General features: G+C 45.5%; 1 long non-coding RNA gene and 1 other non-coding gene across 4 annotated transcripts; both read right to left on the bottom strand.

Moving 5' to 3' along the window:
- Positions 1-3,198: 3,198 nt before the first annotated feature.
- On the bottom strand, positions 3,199-12,097 carry LOC149358132 (uncharacterized). Of its 3 annotated transcripts, XR_016291930.1 has the most exons (4): positions 11,518-12,072; positions 9,413-9,739; positions 7,496-7,581; positions 3,199-7,419 (listed from the first exon to the last, which is right to left on the bottom strand). It is a non-coding gene; the product is annotated as an uncharacterized LOC149358132 (long non-coding RNA). The 3 variants fall into 3 exon arrangements; XR_016291929.1 differs by lacking the exon at positions 7,496-7,581 and having other exon boundaries at positions 3,475-7,419; positions 11,518-12,064; XR_016291928.1 differs by having other exon boundaries at positions 3,199-9,739; positions 11,518-12,097.
- Positions 12,098-17,416: 5,319 nt separating this feature from the next.
- TRNAE-CUC (transfer RNA glutamic acid (anticodon CUC)) lies at positions 17,417-17,488 on the bottom strand. Its single transcript has one exon. It is a non-coding gene; the product is annotated as a tRNA-Glu (tRNA).
- Between the last annotated feature and the right edge of the window lie 2,050 nt (positions 17,489-19,538).

Raw genomic sequence — 19,538 nt, 5'->3', positions numbered from 1 at the left:
CGCACGTCCTAGCTTTAGTCAAAACCAAGGAGAAGAAAACATGCATATTTATATTTTCGTTTTATTTTTATGAATCAATTTTGTTGGCGTTTCCTTTGAATGAGTGTGTTGATTTTCGTCAACTGCATAAATGACTTTCTTATTTATGTTGCAATTTTTAACGTTTAATGCTTTTTTTTTTCTAGTTTATTGCTGGTTTCGGCTATTTATATTTACTTTTCTTTGAGGGAACGCGCGATGATGATGCTAGCGCTCTTACAGCGCCCCCTACAGTCAGTTAGCAAATAAGAAAAAAAAAAAACAACATGGCGGTTGTTTACGTACGTTCGAATCGCGGTCGGCGGCTGTTGCGAGTGAAGTATTCGTCGGTGTCTCGTCTTTGTGGCGTGTGTAGTTCTTTAAATTTGCCCCTTTTTTGTTTGTGACCAGTAGACCGCCTATGGAATGCGTGTTTACCTCCCATGCGTCCCTAAAGGTGAGTGAGCAGGACGCAAGCCCGCGCCGTCCAGTACTGGCGTCCCTGATCTGGGTGTTTCCAGCTCATTCTGGAAAATATCTGTGCATATAACTCTTGTTATAATCATCACGATGCAGTGCGTGGGCTGTGATATGTCGCCACATTGACTTTCTCGTGATGCAAGGGTTGGAGAACATTGCAGCATGTCGTTTCCAGCCCGCCTTCGATCCTTCAAGACTGATCTGGACACCGAATAGTGACAGTACCAGTTGACGACTGTTGTGGGTGCGAGGTGGCGTAGATCTGCTAGATCACAGAGAGAAGCAATTGTCGGCAGAATAATCGCAAGACTAACCCACCTGTGGCTCGCAACCACCTCAGTGGACTGAAAAATGCTCGGGACAGAGCGAAGCAATAAAGCTGCACGGTGCGAACGCTATAGATACGTTGCTTACGTCTCATGTAGTACCTATCTGAATTAAATGTTCTGGAATGCACTGGCAGTGTGTACTTCTGCTCTTGGGGCCGAGTCGTCCTTCATGGCGCAGAAAGAGTGCTCTGAACGCATGTGCATACGCTGGGCGGCGCACCTTAAAAATAAAATTGTTTCCATGTTCACTGCATGTTTTCAAAGGCACATGAGTTCTAAGGTAATCCTCTGAGTTCTCGTTCTGCTGGTATAGTCATATTTGGTCTTTGCAATCAATGACTCTGTGCCCACATACTGTCAAAAAGCAAGATTTGTCAGATCTTTCTCAGCCAGAGATGATGTGCTGGCATGCATAAATTGATATATAGCATCGTAATAGTGTGACACTGAACACTTTATTAAGATTTAATAGCAAGTAATTTCGATGTTTATGTAAGCCAGTGTATTTGCCTTCATTGAAAAAGATATTCAAGAAAGTGTTTTGGTGTTCGTATGAGGCGGGACAGAACTTGTCTATACAAAGTATGTGATAGCCAAGTGCTCAGGGCCAAATGTCACCTATCACTGCCTCTCGCTGGGGCAGGTGGCTCTCTGGAATTCTTTACTTCAGCATACTGCAAAACTAAAATATGTGAAGAGCTGTGCTCAAATTTCGCTTTACCGACTGTAGTTATTGGCTGTTGATTTTTTTTTTTGCACGTGGTTTACTGCTGATACAATAACACACATGGCTCAGTCTGTGCATTGTACTGCGTGCTACTTACTGCATGCAATGCTTCAAAAGCAAGGGTTCGGGCAAGTTGTTTGTTCTAGTTAAGGTTGGTCGCCGAACAGAAAGGGACGACACGGGAACCAGACACACAGCACCGACTGTCGAGATTTCTGTCAGTGCTGTGTGTCCGGTTCTCATGTTCATGCTGTCTTTATTTCTTTGCAATGTGACCAACCTTAGCTTCAAAAGCAGTCTTCGCACTATGTATAGGGAGGGTGCACAGAGAGGGCCTGGTAATAAGCGTGTTCATTTTGTGCTCGTGTCTGTGTACAGCACCTGGTGCTTGCTAACTGCTCGCTATACTGCACATTTCAATTTAGGTGCCAAATATACTTCCTTGTGATGCAGTGTGTGCACACCAGGGAATGATCTCGCATTTTGCATGGTACAGCGAGTACTCTTTTCCTTAACATGTAACAAACTGTAGCTGTCTTTCAAAAATATCATTTTAGTGCATCAGCATCAGAACCCCCCATGTTGGAATAATCCGTCGGTCTGAAGCCTCAGGTGACAGAGTGGAGGGAGTGAAATCCACCTTCACGAAATTGCAGGGAAGAGGGAAGAAGAGAGGGCGGGAGGAGGCGGTTGGCAAGCGGTTGCAAATCTGAGTCGAAGGGTGGAGTGGATGTGTCACTGATGGATGGGATTTCATCGGGTGAGTGGAGTGGGGGTGTCACGTAGTGATTGATGGTACCCATTCGTACAGTCTGACCCTGTCAGCGGCTGCTCGGTCCGGCAGGAACATAATGCTAACTTTGGCTTATGGGGTTTAACGTCCCAAAGCGACTCGGGCTATGAGGGGCGCCACAGTGGAGGGATCCAGTAATTTCGACCAACAGTGGCCCTTAACGTGCTCCGACATCGCACAGCATGTGGGCCTGTTGTGTGTCACCATCGGAATACAACTGCCGCAGGCGGGGTCATACCAGCGTCTAATGGAATTTGTTTAATTTTGTCGTTACACTCACAGTAAGATTAGTCCTTCCCAAGTACAAGTTGTATTTAATGTCAGAGTCCAAGGAAGGGCAGCTTTCCAAAGCCACAGCTGGGCTTGTACAGCGTAATTAAGCAGCATTAACATCCTTTAGAATCAATTAACGTGTTTGTACTATGATTACACAATGGACACAGTATTTATCAAGGCAAACAATGGCAGCGTATATATGCCTGCAAATGTTTAAATCAAGAATAGTATCTGCTAGCTTATTAAAAATATATCATTTATAAAATGACCGTCCAACTTCTCAGAAGTACCAAATCTGTGGAGAAATACAAATTGAAGATTGCCAATATGCCTAGGAAAATACATTTTGACTGTCAAAAAAGGATTAGGAGCACTTTATTATTAACTACGCGAGGATTGTGGAAAGATGGGTCGGGTCACACCCAATAGTGCAAAACATGAACCCTTGGAAAAGATGCGAAGTTGTGGCGCCTATGCACTCATATGCTGTGCATAATGGGCTGCCTTGCATTACCATAACCTGTCCAGGTAGACTGCCACAAGTCAATAAAAATCTCCGATATATACAACCACAGTTTTCAGTTAGGTAGACATTTTATTTGTGACATTCTTAATCTAGCTGGCAGGCTATCACCAGCCCGAGGTGAATGTGACGTGCAGGATGAAACGGGTGCCATATGTGGATACTGGAGTAAATGTGATGTGATGAGCCTTGGGAGCATTCCTCTTCACATGGCGCCAGGCAGTCTTGCGGCCACATAATACAGCTGACAGTGCTTCATTCTGTAACCTGTAATACTGCAGTTACTTGCATCATGGATGCAGTTTCTTGTGGGAAAAAATTAGAATGGTAAGTTTGGTGCATTTATTACATGGTGTAAAACATGGTGTGGTCAGTTGAACTTTCCCCAGATTTTGATGATTGATGTAGGGAAAGCATTTATTATGCAAATGCATCCATTATTTAAGTAAATATGGTGTACAAAAACCTGGAATGGAAACAGAAATCAGCATCTGCAGGATTGAAACAAATTCCTAACAACTTTGGCGCAGCACCATACCCATGACTGCCAAGCCACATTTTAGCCCCTAGCCTTTCACTCTACACTGTCCTTAATCTGTTCATTCCCAATGGGCCAGACATGAGGCCGTATGGCACTCGGGTATCCGTATCTGCCTATATGGACATGCCACGTTGTCTACTACACAGCTTTTTAAACACTTGTAGCAACAGTGTCAGTTTTCTCAGAAGCATGAAACTTTGTTATGATTAGTTTTATGACACACCCAGCACATTAAAGGGGCTGCGAAACACAGCCTGGGGGAATACCGGCTATACTTCAGGTGGGTTCTTTATGTCACACAGATGCTGACTTAAAAAGAATTACAGGAATCGATGCACAGGAACGGGAGTTATTCAATGAAGAAATTTCAAAATACAAGCAAACAAAACGCTGCCCTCAACTCGATTTTGGCGGGGCTTCCCACTCCTATTTCGCTCTCCCAATGACGGCACCTGGCGCAACCAATCAAAACAGCCAGCCAGAGCACGTCGCGGAAGTTTGTAGTCCATGGTTGCCTGCTCTCTGTGAGACTGGCAGCGTTGTTTCCATGCCAGAGCGCCCCTGGTGGTGTATTTTTATTTTACTTGCTTTGCAGGGCTTTTATCTAAGACAAACAAATTGTTTTTGTTGATCTAATATAAAACGCAGACAGGTAACAAAATGTGTCTCTATTTATTCACACAATTTGCAGTATATTTACTGTTTGTCCGGTCATCAAGCTCGCGCCAGGTGATGTCATATCCGCTGCTAGAAACCCGCCACTGTGTGGCGACACCATCAGAGCCATGAAGTTGTTTTTGGGAGGACATTAAAATATTAAAAAACGGAATGTACGCGGTATTACCGATGCTAATAGCACCATTATAACTCACTGTATGCAATCAACAGGCAAAACAATTAACTAAGATTGTGTTTCTGGGCCCCTTTAACAGGCATTCTAGCCAAATTATAATTTCGTTGCAGTTGGGCTTTGAAGCATTTTTCATAAATGACATTAACTGGGCACTATATGTTTCATCTAAGCTGCCTTCTCAACAAATAGGGGCATGTTAGAATTTCTAGGCAACAAAGTTGGCACAGTGTTCCCATCACACAACAGAAGGCTCATTGCTTGGAAGGCTGGTGGAGAGACACTGTAAGAGCCAAGCAAGTTCATTTATGAAGTGCTTTATCATATCAGGGAAGGCTATTCACGGCTGTTTCTACCATGGCAATTTAAGTTCGTGTCACAAATTGCACCAGCAATGTTCTGAAAAATGAGTAATACTGTTTTTCTGTTGCAGCAGTATTCTCTTTGCAAAATAAGATGAATAGTAGTTTTGCGCTGCAGCTTTCAGTGTGCAAGATGACAGCTACGGCTTAGCCTTTTGTCAAGAATACTTTTTCAACTGTTCTAAAAGGCAAGGTGTGTTACTGGGCGAGTTGGTTGGGGTACATCTTGAGAAAAACAGCACTTGCAGACAAAGGAAACGAGAAGGACACACAACTGCGCTGTTTTTTTTTTGTGTGTCCTTCTTGTTCTGGTCCTTTGTCTGCAAGCGCTGTTTTTCTCAAGATGTCCTAAAAGGGCGGTGCACTGTGACAGCACGACGCAACAAAGAGGAATGCAGCATGGAGCGACACTTCATACTAATATTATTGAAGAGCGCATGCCTCTATGAGTGCATCACATGCAGATAAAATGAAATCAAGCAGGGATGACGAAGAAATAAAATTATAGTGAATGCAAGGCAGGTATGAACAAGAAAATGAGTGCACTAATTTCCCGAAGATGAAAAATGTTTGCCAATTGTCAGAAGTTCTCTGTTGAGCAGTGCCAGAGAGGGCGTACTTACACAAGCAGATTCTGAGTAGGGAATGAGGGGCCTGAAATATCTCAATTTCTTAATTGTCGGGTTTAACATTCGGGAGCGGCACATGGGCTATGAGGGACACCATAATGGAGGTCTCTGGATTAATTTACACCACCTGGGGCCCTTTAATGCACGCTGACTTTGCACAGCACATGGCCATCTTTGTATTTTGCCTCCACTGAAATGTGGCCGCCATGGCCGGATCAAACCCACAGCCTTCGTGTAAGCAGTCTAAGAACGCCAGAGCCAGTGAGGCGCCGTGGCGGGATGAGTTCTCCATTCCTAGGAGGAAAGTTTTGGGAAAAAGGAATGACTAGAAAAGAAATACCAGAGGCCTGTAGTGTACCGTCAATGGTGCTGCTTGATATGGGATATGATGGCGCACCTTTCTCATGACCATGTGGGCTTCAAGAAAATTAGCAAATGACACTCCTCTTCCCTGCTGTGTCTTGAGCTTGCTATGCTAAAGCACTTTGTCAGAATAGCCTGCCAACTAGCTCATAACATAATCCTAATCCCTCACCTGAAATCTGCCATCTTCAGCTGGCAGGGCCTACAAATGCCAGCACAGTCAAATGCTACTTTCTGGCTGCTCTGCATCTGACACAAGTGTAGCTCCATTATAGCAACAGCATGCATGTGCTTGTACATGTGCACATGCGTTGCATGGTCAACACGTACTTGTGTACATGTTGTGGCAAGCCTCGCACTGCTCACAATGAAGCTCACAGCCACTGCACGATTTGCTCGTTCTTTCCACTGTGTGCTTGAAGTTCACCAAACTTTGCGACTTTACATGCCACTGGCCATCTCCCACTCTCTCAGTACTGGACTTAGAAAGCTCAATCCCCACTTTATGCTTCCTAAATAGGGCAGATTTGCGGTGGTCTGCTCCTCCTTTGACACCTGTTGTAAAGTTTTTCGGATGTGAAATTGAAGAGTACTTTGATTAATGTATCCAATCACCCATTTACCTTGCCACCAAAGTGAGAGTACTTCAGTGCCTTGACTCCAAGTGATTATTTGTTGTTAATCCAATGTACTGCCGATAGCAGTAAGCCCACTGACATGCCCTCTTTGCGTATGTTTTCTCAAAATTTCTGACAAAGCCAAAGGCAATTAAGCTGATGCTCTTTGGAGTGGATACCAAGAAGTGCAGGGAGCAACTGTTGAGACTCAGTCTCATCTGTCCACTTCATCAGAGTGTGCAGCATGTCCCTTGTTGTACTCCTGCAGTCCTTGTTTGTGACTGTATTCAGGTGCGTGCTCCAGTTGTGTAGCACCTGCCAGCTGCAAAGCAGTCGACTCTTCAAGGGACCCATCACCAGCTCCCATGCACTGCCATAAACAGGGGCATCATCAGACATAAATGCCTGACATGGTATTGTGTTTTTTTCTTTGATGGCCTCGAAAAACCTCACCACAGTGCCCGTGTTCACCCTTTTTGAAATCAAGTAGGCACACGGGATACCAAAGGCATCTTGAGAAATTGTGAGCAGGGTTGTCAGTTGGAGTTAGTACTTATTTATGCCATGGGTGGAGTCAGTGCACAGTTTCGCTGCCCCCAATTCATAAAGGAGCTCTCGTTGTGGGAACGTCATTAATGCTAGCTCAAAGTCACCATCATGACTGTTGGGGTCACCCTTCTTCCTGTAATACAACAGTGGTGACTCATTTTTTGCCCTCATTTCTTCGACCCATAATTCAACACTCTTAAAATCGTCTGGATCTCTCTGCTCTGTTTTTCCAATCCTAAACTTATCTGCAATGTTACGGAGGTCCTTAGTGGTCACAAGTTGCATCCGTGGGCTTGATCCACTTGTAGCTGCTCGGATGTTGTGCACAATGGTTTTTTCTGGCACTCCTTCTGCTAACCAGCCTGAAAATGGTACAGAAAAAAACTGTTAACATCTCTGGTTCATCTGCCTACAGCCATGTAATAAAGTGACAAATACTTCTGGTCGGATTCCTTCGTCTTCCACTTTGTTCCTTTTCACAGGTGACACACAGTTCATCTTACTTTCATTTCACTTTTGTGGCACTGCAAAGCACACAACAAAATGGTTGTTTCAAAGCCAGATGGACTTTATTTTTATGAGCTTGAGTGTTTAAACTTGCATACTGCAATGCAAAACAGGGAAGTTATATACAGCGTGTTATAAATGCGGAATATAACAGCACTGAAAATGTGGACAAGAAAATAATAAGGACATGTGCTTCTCATCCTGTCCCATTTCATTCTGCATATTCAAAAAATGCACCGATTCGCCTGACAGCAACCTTTAAAGGAGTAGAGACACCAAATTTTTGAACGCGAACTTTGTTTCTTTGGACTTGTGCACAAGACAATAGTGTGCACGAGTCACAATGTAGAATTCACTTACGCCAGGTGAATAATTTCTAAGTGAATATTTTTCTCATGCTGTTTCAGTTTCAACACCTGAATGACTGCTGCTAAGTCAGAGACAATTGGAGGGCATGCCAGTCATACATAAACTGAAATATAAATGCTGCTTGTTCATTTTTTTTTTTGCGATTTCAACTCTTGTGCAGGCTTGTGTTTTATGTTAGTGGTTTTTGAGGAAAGGAAATGGTGCAGTAACTGCCTCAACCATGCCATGAAGGAAAGAAGGAGTGAAAGAAGAAAGAGAGAAAGGTGCTGTAGTGGAGGGCTCCGTAATAATTTCGACCGCCTGGGGATCTTTGGGCACTGACACTGCGCAGCACGTGGGCACCTCTTGCCTCCATCGAAACTCAGCTGCCGCAGCCGGGTTCTAACCCGGGTGCTCCAGCTTAGTAGCTGAACACTCAAACCACAGCCGTTCCTGCGAGCGTTACTGATGAAGTGCCAAAACAGCCAAATAATTCTAATTAATGAAAGTTCACTGCAGACGATCTGTCTTATGAGAAAAAACATGGCCCTTATACAACCATTAGACTGGTGGCGTTGCTTTGATCAGCAACAAAATGCCTACGCTTTTGACAGGCAGCCAAAAAAAGAGGCTAGCATCGAGTGCAACTGTCAGTCATTCAAGACACATTTCATAGAGCTCAAGCCGACTTCTTACGGATGAAGTTCAACGTCAGCCGATTGAGCGACAGACCTAGGATAGTCAATGAAACCAGCAGAAAAACAAAAGAACAGACATTGGAGTAGTTCAGTGCTAGACGACATTCCTAATTATGTTCAGTTCGAAAGACTGGACCCCTTCCACAAAGCATCTCTAAACTAAACGGCATGAAGTTCGTACAGACTGTGCTGTGCATGCAATGTGCCGTGGATCAATTGTTTTTCACCCTTCGATGCGACCAAGTAGGCTCAAGTGAATTGCACTACAGTCAGATACAACTCGAGAACGAAGTGGCAGATGGCCCTTAAAGAAGACCCCCTCAGTCAATGGCGTCAGCTGATTTTCATCAGTTAACCCAATTAAAGCCATAACTAATCCCCTTTCATCTGCCACCCTCCTGCAGTGCTACCCCCTAGGATTAACCATGACATCATGAGAATCGGTCGACGCCATTGGATGGCAGGCTTCCTTTGAGGGGCATTGGCCACTGGGTTCTTAAGCTGTGCCCTACTATAACTTCTTCAGCCCCCTCGTTTTGTGGGACATGCCTTCTCCCACTTTACAATAGGCATTTTCGTGTTGTCCCACCTCTTTCGTGCCATAGATGCATCGCAGAAGAATAAAAATCATTGAAATGATCACTCGAGTTAATGAGCAATATCTTCCCCCTAAAATACATTTCTATTGCACTTTCGTCTCCCATTTATGAAAGGTTGGTGGAGTGTAGCTTCTAAACGTTTTCACATTCCGGTACAGTCAACACAGCATGCACAAATGCTTTGTACAAGAGGAGTGGCTAACCTGCAAGCCCTCTGGCATCATCCTGGGACAGCCTTTGGTGGCAGGCCTCATTGAAGTGTCCGTAGTGTTTCTTTTGAAACACTACATATACCTTGCCCTCTTTCTCCATGACCTCTAGAGTAGCAAAGCAGTGTTTGCTGATTTTGCAGCTTCCTTGCCCCTTTTCCTGCCTTTGGCGCTGTTCTATAGGAAGCTCTTCGTATGAGCCGGAATGGTGGCAGTGCAGGTAGCGTTTAAAAACCCTTGGTGCACATTCCTTCTTTCCTGTAGAAGCTATAAAACGGCAGCAAGTTTTGCTTTCTTCTCCGTCTTTCCAGGCGCGAAATCCTGAAACAGAAAGATTGTAAACATAACTAAGCACTCCACATAGTATTAGTTAATTATTAGTGTGAAAGCACAATTCCGAACGGTAAACCCCGAGCAAGATCCTGCGATGTGTATGTGGGTTTGTGCCAAGAGCATAGCAACGGCGACATAGCAACCACAGCCTCACAGCAGCATTGCAACATAGTTATGACACGATGCCAACATATGATGTTAAGTCCATGACCTCTCATGACTAAAAAGAAATTTTTAAAAATTGAGGCGTGAACAAAGGTGGGCTCCATTTTGATAAAAACGTGTACACAATGATAGCACATGAATAACGGCATAAGGCATCCTTAGAAAGCCAACAGTAAAGTAACAAGACAAGGCAATGTTCATGAAATTCTGCTTTTGCACGTTTATAAAATTTCGGCAAAACTTCTCTGTCAATTTTTTGTGTATCACACTACTTTCATTTTTTGAAAAGCAAGGCCAAATTAAAGTTTGTACTTTTTACATACACTAATGAAAAATGCATGTGCTATGGAGTGGGCACATATGCAGTACTCTCGCACTACTACTGGCGCTCTGCCTCTGCCAAGTGCGCATGACAATCACAGATTTAGCTTCAAATTTTTAGCCTTTTGCCTGCAGTGCAAAACTGCATTTCCCAGCTTTTTTATTGTTAAAAATTTATCAGTCATTCGCTTACTGTTTTTTCCTGCTATAGCGCATGGGGAACAATTTTTGGAGAAAATTATTAAGTTCAGGTTAAGTTATTACACGGACTGTTACATGGAAGTATTTCAATTTTACTACACCCTGCAAAAACTCATTCCTGCACAGCAACCTTTTACATGGCCCTGTCCTTTGACCACAAATTCAGGTCAGCGCTGTTGACTTCTAAAGGCAGAACAATGCTGGGCATTCTTCCTACACACTTCTGCATGTTGCGATTGCCATGGCTTCAGCGCTGCTAAGCCAGTGCATGCCGCGACAATGTTGTGTGTCCTGTCGAGACATTGCAGATGCCTGCAACAAAGCATAAGCAAGGCCTGTAGCAGCGAGTCTGCTGCAAGGACCAGTTTTCCTGCAGTGGCCACTTTAAATATGAAAGAGAGTGCACTGCTTGTCACTTTGCTTATGGAGGAGCTAGGACACCAAAAAAAAATTCTGCAGACACACATAAGACTGCTTACCAGCGAGAATGCCAAAGCATTAAAGTGCACAGTCATGCTATGTTGCAGAATGACGAGTCATGAGTGCAAGGCATGACTACGCAACTTTGTACAAACTCTGCACACCTTATGTTACTAGTAAAGTGCTGAGTCATGCTACACTTCAGAATGATTAGGAGTCAAAGCTATGACTACCTAAACTTTGTACAAACTATACACCTTACATTACAAATAAGTGCAAAATGACTATGACAAGTCATGGCTTTCAAAGGTTATAGTACGTTACGTTTCACATTTCACTCGAATGCCCGCAAAGGCTACCTCTGCAGATCTGTCGCACTAGACCAAGCCCATTGAAATCTTCATGGTTCATTTAAAAAACGTGCATGTCATCGCCAAGTTTTTGTGCACAAAACCACGTGCAAGTTTCCCCAGGTGAGTGTAAGCCCGTAAATAAAAAAAAAAAGAACGCGCTCTGTGTTTACAAACTTAAAATGCGCGCACTCGAAAAGTCAATAAACTGCAACTTTTCAATCGGTAATCTAAGCGCGCGACTGCATCCCGCTTTGGCCCTTTATTGCTTTAATCACAGCGTGCGTGCATGCAGACTTCGTTTCTTACCTTTATTAGAGTCGAAGACTAGATTCTCCACCTCTTCCTCGAAGTCGTGGTGCCGTCGCAGGTCACGAAGGGCGACAAAATGCTTCAGACGTAAGTCGCACAAGAACGGCCGTGCCTTACTACATGCTGTTGTGACTGGGAGAAGGATGCATGGGCCTGCCTACTGGCTGGAGCCGAGCCACCACCGCTGCCGCGTGCAGATAGAGAGATCAGAGGAAAGAGAAAAAGAAAAGACGCGTCGCAGCAACAACCGCGTCCTTCCCCATGAATATCCTTGATGGGTGTTTTTAAATTACTAGTATTGAAGAACGCCTTGTCGCAAACCGCTGAAGCAACGCCATCGCACGTGTCCGTCTCCATGCTCAAGGCAAAAAAATAAAAAAAAACAAGCGAGCAAGAAATGCACCTTGGGATACCTTGGGATATTGAGCAAGGATTTTCAAGAAGAGTTGAGATTTTCCCTGTCGGTTGAAGCGCAGTGTTCCCCAAAAGTCCCCACAGAGTGACGTAGAGTAGAGCAGTGACGTCTATTCTCGGTTGGCCAATCGCAACGAGGATCACCTTCCTCTGAATACGCCCTCCGGGTTCTTTGACCGGGAAAAGCCGCTTCGTTCTTAAGCAGTATCCGACTATAGACCAGAATCCAGAGCCGCTCCTGGGCGCGGCCATTTTCCGCCGACTGGTGCGCCGCGGTGCGCGCGTTTCTTTGGGGACTGCGGGGCTGCGGCAGCTCCGCGGCCGCGCCTGCATATAGCCGCGCTTCGGGCGCTAAAAAAACATTGCCGAGCATACTTCCGCAGCGTGGCTGTGTTGCAGGAAGTATTCACGTTATCAAAGGGAGCAAATTGATGCGTTTTAATGACATTTAGTATGACATTCACGTGAATTGTGCTGACGCTTAGAACGCGCTCGTGCTTATATCGCTACCGTCTTGGTGCTCCACTGAAAAAAAAAACTTTTTGTTCAATATCAAGTATTATACTATAGGTGTGCGGCTAGCATGCAGTTCCAATTCCCATGCACTCTTAATCCTTCGGCCACAAAGTACCACCCACAAACAGGGCTTTCTTGTCGCATGCGTGGTGCACCAGTTTATCAACAAATTACCGCTGTGAGCTTAACTGAGTCGCAGCGCCAACAAAAAACTAAATTTGTCATGGTTTATGCAACCTGGTGCATAAAAACGTAATTTTGCTCCAATTATCAAAGCTTGAATAGATATTAGCAGCGAATCCAGCTTTCACGAATTCTGAGGTCCGAAGTCGCGTTCATTTTATTCGGCAGCTCTCGCCGCGTGTGACAGCGTTGCGTAGGCGTTTGGCTAAGTGTGAATGAATGCATTAAAACCGCGCATATTTTCCTATGATTAAGGTAGATAGCAAAAGCAGAAAGACACTACGGTAAACCCTTTACCCCCCCCCCCCCCCCTTGATCCCTATGACATGCGTGCGGAAAGAGCAACTGAAATCGCTAGCGGTCGTGCTTACAATCCTGTGCATGAAATGTGTTTAATGGGAACTAGAGCAAGCAGCGCAAGGAGGTGATCGAAAACACGCGCTTCGTCGGGAAAACCTTCAGTCTGCAGCTCGCCTATCCAGTTACTACACCACTGAATCAAATCAATAAACCCACATTCCTGTGCCTAAAATTATCATAGATGATAGCGCACATAAAAGAAGGCAGCAAACGACACGCCAGCCCAGAAATCTGCTTAGAAGTGCCGGTTTCCAGTCCGTACGCTACCTGGCCGACTACTCCGCGGGAAAAATCGTTGCTGTTTGCAATACTATTCCAGAATTTCCCTGAGCAGCGCCGCCGCACCAGCGGCTCGGTGGAGCAACGTCGCCGCTGCGGTGCCAGCGTTTAGAATCCTGAGCCAGCAGAATATCATCATTGAAAAACGTAGCGCGAAAAACGAGACACAGAAAAGGTGAAGACAGGACACGAGCGCTAATCATCAATATCAATATCATCACGGTGGGCACAAACAACGAGACAGACGCGCACTGCCTCGCCGCACTTACATCCAAATGAACGGAAAAAAACTCGGAGATGTCACATTAACGACTAATTGCGCGCAAGATAACCGCAGTACTGTCTGGTAGAGAGAAAATGCGAGTATAGTGACGCACAACACACACCCTCATACGTTATGATGAAGCACTACAACGACAGAAGCAAACACGTAAACATGCATTCTACGCGCGGCGCCGGCGCGATCCGCAGTCCATCGGGCCGCACGCGCCGATAGATGGCGACTGGTGTCGAGAGTAGGGGCGCGCCAGCAGCCTGCGTGTGAGGGTAAAGGAATCTGGTCTATAGGGGTGTCCTGTTATGCATCGTGCTGATTTGCCACTGTTTTCCTCATGTTTGTACAGAGGGCAATACGCATGTCTAGAACACGTTCTGAGCCTGTTTCGGGCTGATCACGCGTCTGGATGTAAACATATGCAGTTAAACTCATAGAATTTATTCGTCAATTTTTGCCTTCTTTGTACCAGCGGCTTTGGGAGCGGCGGAATACACAGTTTGGTTGTTCTAGGCATGTGTTTTGCCCTCTGTACAGTCTTTGCCATAAATAACCAGGCTGCATGATGCTTGTCAGTCGTACAGTAGAGCTTGTACAGCTTCCATAATGATCAAAAGGAGTTATGAAAGATGATTACAAGAGGTTTAGAGCTTGAAGGGTGGCATAAGTGGTCCTCTGTACGACTAATCCGGGTTGCACAACAACCGCCGTCGCAGTCAAGGGTGCTCCCGACTATTCGCGACAATGTGTTGACTCACGGACGGGTACTGACTAAGCAACTAGTTTCCTATTTTTGCAGAATGGTCATTCAAACGAACTACGGCAGATGTGACAACAAGAGCCACGTGTGAGCAGCAGTCAAGTCGTCACTATAAGCGAAATAAAGCTGATCACGTTCAGAAACCATGTAGACTATCAAAAGTAAACGAGATCACCAAACTACTACAATAAAATACTACAACTCAATTGTAGCACTTAAAAGCCTACTTGGCCGAAATTTTGCAAACCGTAGAAAGGCTGTTTTTTTTTTTTTCATAGTACACCCCCGTATCATGCTACCCACAAAACATTACGTTCAGTTTCAAGCAGTTAATATGCGACACGCAAAAATCAGTTTTCAATACCAAAATTGGAAAAACGGGCGCCATTGCTACAGTGTACCATTGCCGCCCGCCGGAAGTGACGCATGTTTGAGACTGGAGTCCGGACAGGTTCGGAGCGTCTGCTCGTTGCGGTTCGTGCAAAGCGCTGGAACCAGTAGCGCGTGCAGTACTTTGCGCAATAAATACTGGTTATATATGAAAACACACATCTTAAATCGGATTAAACGCCCCAGAAAAAGTTTTAAACGTGTTTTATTTGCTCTAGTAAAAACTCCTCACTCAACCTCAGCGAAGATGATCGCGCCGCAATGCTAGTGAGCGTTGTTTTCTTGGCAGTATTCGATTACAGCTTGTGCAAAGTTCGGACATCTCGAAGGAAGGAAGCATATTCAAATGGAAGCCAAATAGAAAAAAATTGTTGTATTATCAAGTCGTCTTTTTTGAGAGGACACGCGCGTGCCAACAGCAGAGATGCGCTATTCTGTGCGTGAAATATGGTTACTGTCTTGATAAAAAAAAAGGCCTGCCTTCTCCTTTTCTTTCTCATTTTTCTCCCCCATCGAAAGGTACTCCTGCCTGTGCATAGGAATTTGAAACAGGTGCTGTCGACGTAAATCAATAAATAAAGCTGGATGTCTAAAAATGGAGCTCTAAAGAATTAAGCGCTGTGTTCAGCGAAAGAATATGCCAGAAGCACAATTTGTTGCAAAATAAATATTTTTTTCTTCGGGGACCATGGCATCAATGCGGTGCCGATGGTGGGCTGGTTCATCTTTGCGCGCCTCGGTCGGGCAAGCCACTGCGCGTTGTAAAATACATGCCGGTTCAAATGAACAAAAACTTATGCTCTGCGTTCATTACTGTATTTACCTAGAATCACTTAAAGCCCGTGTACTGCAAGAGGAAAAGTTTTTCTAATCTTTTCAAACCACACAGCTGGACAGGCTTACCGGACCCCAGTCGACCGTATATGCCTACCACGCAGATTGCCGGTACGCAGAGTATCTGTATCGACTGAGTAATAATGCAGAACATATGATCAAAATTACGCGTTGTCTTCCTTTTAAAATATTACCGTTCAATTAACATTCGTTCAGGTCTCTGAGGTCTTGGAGACGCGCCTCGCAAGGCAATGCTAAGCTTCCTGTAATAGACCTCAAGTGTGAACGGTGTGAGGCAGTAAGAAATTCGACGTTTTCAGTAACGCTCGTGCAGCTTTCCAGGATTTTCAGCCCGGCCTGCAAATCTTCGAGGCAGCAGATACAATCGGTGCACGACCGCATTATTGAGCATTGGGCAGAGCTGTACCTGCAATAAACGCGTGCATGTCGATTCCTTTTCAGACGAAGCAGACCTCTCCTTAGACTTCTGCCTGGTATAAACAACGTGACGTCAAAAGGGCGTTGCTCGATGAGCAAAGCCGTCCACTTTAGCTTCTGAGCAGGCTAAGCTAGCTTGTGACGAGCCCCCGTCCTCTTTATTCTCCCGATTAGAGCCGCCTCGAAGCCTTTCTTCTCCCAGTTATAACCCTCTAGGTTCGGGGCATGCTTTGCCGATTGGGCCAGAAACACGTATCTATTGACAGGCTTTGTCAGGTCTTTGAGAGGTCTATTGACAAAGCCCAACCCACAAAAGGGGTTAAAGCGAGGCAGAAGCGTCAGTCACCCATCATTATCTTTTTTGAAGAAGATAGGAGAATTCACGTTAAAACCTAAGCTCCAGTCAGCTGACACCAGCTTTTGAGATCGAGTGTGAAGGGCAGTGGCCGAGAGGAATGCATGGTGCTTTCCGCATTCCTCGTATTCCTTTCTGCGGCCATGCACTTAGTCGGCATGATGCCAGCAGTTAATTTTTCTCGGAGGCCATGAGCTTCGCAGTGAAAACAGCCAGAAACGCGCCAAAGACGCGGTTTCGATCCCGGCCGCGGCGGTTGAATTTCTTTGGAGGAGAAATTCTAGAGGCCCGTGTACTGTGCGATGTCAGTGCACGTTAAAGAACCCCAGGTGGTTGAAATTTCCGGAGCCCTCCACTAAGGCGTCTCGCATAGCATTAGTTGCTTTGGGACGTTAAACTCCATAAACCAACCAACCAGAAACGCGCCAGAAGAAGGGCTTACAAGGGGCACTCACTTACTCCAGAACGCCTGAAACTGGCCAGCCGGCGATTCCGGTGTCTCAATAGTGCGTCATTTCCGGTCAGGTTTATTAGTTGTCCAACACACTGCCAGGGGACTGCGCCGTCTGCTACAGAGGTTTCTGAACGCTTCTAACTAAAATATTACACGCTTCACAGCCCTAATATTAAACATAAATATTGTTCATAACATGCACACTATATTGAGCGCAAAATTCGCCGAAGTAAACTTTCGGTCAAGTAGGCCTTAATGCCCTGTGCAGCTACTGGAACAGGAATGGCAAACACACACCCAGGGCAAACAACCCAGCAGTTGCATGGGATGTATGGTTTTTTATTGTAAAACATTTTATTCGCCGGAAGGAGCTTGGTAAGAGGTCGCGTTAGGTGGTCGAGAGTAGATAGCTATCAATATTTCTTTCCACCCTTTGAAGTTCGCGCTACGCTATGAAAACGTCTGTCGCTGCGTTAAAGCTACATCGGTCACGAAAAAAAAAGTTCCAGTGATCAACACCCCTGGTTACTTTGTGCCACGTTGAGCGCAATAGTGACCACAGTATGCTTGTCCCAAAAGGAAATCATATTACATTACAACATAAAAAAGAAAGAGACGCAAAAGAGAAAAAGAATATCTTTCCGACACCGGGAATCGAACCCGGGCCTCCTGGGTGAGAGCCAGGTATCCTAACCACTAGACCATGTCGGAGTACTGACTCCATGTACCAACCATCCTACATAAGGTTATACCCCTGTCGGATTAGCAAATTTAATGACAGAAGCCAACAGCCACATAAAACAAGGGGCACAGGGGATATTTAATTAATTTATTTATTTTTGTGGTGTTGATCAATTTAGAATATTGCTGAATATGTTCTCGCTTAAAGCTAATTGATTAGAAAAGCAGAAGAAAAAACAACCACATGCCGCCGGTGGGATCCGAACCCACGACCTCCGAATTACGCGTCCGGGGCTCTACCGCTGAGCTACGGCGACGGCTGTCAAACCTTCTGCTTTCGGGGGTATTTATGTTTTACAAATAACCTAACCTTTGGAGTGTTCACCAGCGCCACCCACGTTCTTAAGCGGCGGACGTGGCACGTCCTGAGTTACCGCTGATGTGACGTAGAACGTCATCGAACGGCGAGGGTGGAAGCTGTGTGAGAAAAGAAGTGACGTAACAGTCAGTAGCCAGCGAAGCTGATCTGCTCGCGCTGCCGAGCGTTCGAGGCCCACCCGCAGCCATAGAGTGTTTTGCATAGTTGGCCAAGAAGACGTCTGGCAACTTGCCCACAGCCCATTGGGCAAGTGCCACCAGCCCAACGTGGCAGCTGCAGGCCACCTTCCGGAGTCATCCTACAAAACATCGGCGAAATCTGAAATGGGAGGTTTTATCGCTAACGCACTGAAAAATCAGTAAACTAGGCAACTTGTGAGCAATTCACACCGTTTTCCCGACCCGTGGTATGTGAAAGTTACTCATGGTATGTGAAAGTGCATGAACTTGGCGATGACCGTCCTTAATTCGGTGCAAGGACCATTTGAAATGCTGACAGTTTTTTCGCGAAAGAAGCAGACATCTTTAAGCGCAACTTGAACTGGCGGCGCACTCTCGCGGCGCGCCGCCTCGATATTTCACGGAACTGGTGCAGCCAGCTAGGGCAGCCATGTTGAAGAGACCTACTATTTGTCAGATACCGTTTTTTTACCGGCCCCAGTGCGTTCTAAAAATTTACTCACGCATGTTTATTTTCTTTGCATTTGTTGTGCTTCTGGGTTGCCGAACATTTCATGATTGAACTTGTGTTCGTCGTCCTGCACAAGTTGGTACAACCCCCCATACTTTTCGATCGCAGGCGCGGGTGCTATGGGTGCAGGACGGATCAGCCATTCCCTCTGTTTGGATGCATGCCGTCGAAAGGTGAGGACGGGACGAGACGCGTGTGACGTCACACCAGCCCGTGTGTTGGCGGGCTTCTCACGGACTGCGCATGGGAGCGAGGCTACCAGGGCGCCTCGCCCGGGAACGAGAGTTCGTGGTGTCGGATAGGCCGGATGCATGCACAAACAAAAAAGAAGCGACGCGGCGCGCGAGCTCCTGGCGAGTGTCGGCTATCACGCTGGCGTTCCGACAGTACACCTACACGGTACACCATCAGCCTGACTCCGTCGCCGTCTGCACTCGCTGAAAGCGACGTAAGAAAGGTGCAGTGATGGCGAACGAGGGTTTTACAACGAATAAGCTACATCAAGTCTCTAAAAAAAAAAATTACGGAGGGCACTTAGGACTGCTGACATGCTGTGAAGGCGAAAGCATGAGATATAGCCTACGTACAACTTCTCTTCGCAGGTTTCGTGGGCTGCCATGAGCGCATGAGAGAAACTTTGACTAACGCAATCTATTCACTTCCTGCATGCTCCGCTCAAGGCTCCTTTTAATGCCTCAAAAACTTTCTAACTGGAACTTCTCACCTAGTTGCAGGGCTTTAAAAGTCGATTAATTCATTTTGACTAATTATTTCGAAAGGGAATAAGCATAACATACTCCAATTTGGTCTGTAAATAGCGACTACTAGCTATGATGTTTCAGTTTCGCCGCATGGCTCACATTAGCTGGTCTTTTGTCGGCTAATGTGTGTAGTGCACCAGACTACAGCTATGACGTGCTAACTATCAGGATGTTTAAGTAATATTGGATAGTTAATTTGCTAACTATTGCTATTAGTCTCGTTTATTGAGAGGCGTGTAGCCCACCTTAA

The sequence above is a fragment of the Amblyomma mixtum genome, chromosome 3 (genome assembly GCF_055824585.1).
Source record: "Amblyomma mixtum isolate Tamu chromosome 3, ASM5582458v1, whole genome shotgun sequence".
Classification (NCBI taxonomy): Eukaryota; Metazoa; Arthropoda; class Arachnida; order Ixodida; family Ixodidae; genus Amblyomma; species Amblyomma mixtum.
Note: the sequence above shows the minus strand (reverse complement) of the source record. Positions and strands in the feature narration are given on the sequence as shown.